Source organism: Camellia sinensis, chromosome 11 (assembly GCF_055761805.1).
Source record: "Camellia sinensis isolate YWXY chromosome 11, ASM5576180v1, whole genome shotgun sequence".
NCBI classification, from domain to species: domain Eukaryota; kingdom Viridiplantae; phylum Streptophyta; class Magnoliopsida; order Ericales; family Theaceae; genus Camellia; species Camellia sinensis.
In genome coordinates this window covers 115,573,650-115,575,857 of record NC_138971.1, presented here as the reverse complement: position 1 = coordinate 115,575,857, position 2,208 = coordinate 115,573,650, and positions in this window count along the sequence as shown.

Below are 2,208 nucleotides of genomic sequence, written 5' to 3'. Positions count from 1 at the left end.
ATTATTTTTGTAGCACGTTTGACTGTGGGATGTTCGTCATCAAATTCATGCAGCAACCTGATTTAAGCCCCGGTCCACACAAGGTACATTCTACCGCTTAATTTCCATTTGTCAATCAAATCCTTCCTCGTACGTCCTCCAATTTTAACTGATTTGTCTTACGATTTTTGTGGACAAAGTTCGCTCCCTCTGTGCGTCATAAGTTGTTGGTTGACATCGTTATGGATGTCAATAATGCAAAGATCGCAGAGTACCGGGAGTGCCTTCATATGAGCAATGCCACAAGCTAGGCCAATGATGGGAATGAGCTGCCAGTACGCCAGTAATTTGGGTGGCAATAGGACTTTAACTAATTTTTTATTCTTTGATTTCAATATGGATGTTCATTATGGGTCCCCAGTATTGTTTTTGCTGGACGATGTAAATATGGACCAACTGTAAACATGGATCAAACATGTCGATGTAAACATGGATCAAACATGTCGATGTGGCTGCTGACTTAGTACTATTTTGTTTACGCATGTTTCTTGTTCGGATGAATGCGACTGTAACTGTATATAATTTACGGCTGCTTTTGTTACCGAAGTTAATTTATAATTTAATTACAAAAAAGGGAAAATTAATTTTCAAAAATGAAAGAAACCACATTATGAATGAAAACTCAATACTCTTCGTAGGTAAGTTATATATCAGCCCATTAGCACATATGACTCCAGCCAAAAAAAAACTTTCATGGCTTACAGGGAAGGATAAAAAAAAAATAAATCAAATCTACATATCTGCTGCATCATCAGCAGCGTCTTCTAAAGAGTTGTCCGTACTGTCTGACTGACTGTCCTCATCCATTGTCTTATCAGACTTCGCTTCGTCCGCCGCCAATTTGTCATCGGTCAGCCAATCAACGTTCTGCTTGATAGCGCCGACTTGCCGCTCCAAACTTGACAACCGTGTGTCCACTTCATTCAGCCTTTCGTAGATAGCTTGCAACTGCTGGAATACAGGAGCAACATGAGCTTCAACAATAGCTTCAATCTTGTTCGAATCGGACATTTTGTAGGAATATGTGTATGGTTTATTTTACTGACTACTTTTTTAAAGGAATGTACAGATTCATAATATTACACAACACTATGCTGTAAGTATTTGTAATATATGGTACATGACTTGTATGTTTGCAGAAGACCTCATGCATTGTGACATACATCGTATTAATTTCTCAAACTGGCCGAATTCATCTTGCAAAAATTCGTTCCTTCTTGCATGCACCAAGTCATCCGTTCAGTACCCCTGATCGTCCATTATTTGGCATTTCCAACACACATGCATTGTACCTTCCATCAGTACTATCCCACTGTCATTGATTTCCACACCCACAGTTCATCATACAGTCACATTCGTCATTTGTATTTGTGCCCCAACCCAATTACATGTCTACTCATCCATAAAGGTTAGCAAAATTGCTCTTATCAGATACATATGCCGTTCCAATTGCACAGAACCTTTAAATGCAATACCCGCAGTCATTAAGTTGCTTTTACGCAGTTTGGGTAGTTGTTGCCACCAAACAACAATAAGTGTGTTCACGTCTTTAAACCTACCACCAACATATTAATGACTATGGGTTAAAGGTAATTTAACATTTACAACCAACCACAAAAAAGTTTGCAACCAGTGCTGTTTCCTTTGCATTTGGGTTTGTTTTTGCGTCCATATATTCTTCGTGAACCTGCGAAAACAAAGTTGGACTCAATCAAGAACCTTCACACCTATGGATGCACACCACGGTAAACGTGGTCGTGGACAATCACTTGCAACGGCTGGCAGCTCCCGACCGAAGTCACCAGAATTGGATTATGCAGGTGGGTATATCGATTCCTTCGGTGATCGACATTTCTTTGAAACAGGGTTCCCACTGTGGAGTTTTGAACCTTTACGGGATTACAACTGCACCCCAATACAAGATGCTTGCCTGGGGAAGTATTTTGGAATTCCAGTTTCACTGTTTGCCAAACGAGTTCAGTGTGAACACCACTGTCGATGTGCTTTTCTGAAGGTCACAAAAGCCCGATCGGTTGAAATGCGGCGGCAATTCCCTCATGTCAGTGACTCCCAACTTAGGCATCGTTTGCAAAGTGAGGTTGATCAAATGACTCGTCGACTCATTAGGAACTCACAGATAGAGGACGCAAAGGCAGAGTCGAAGATACA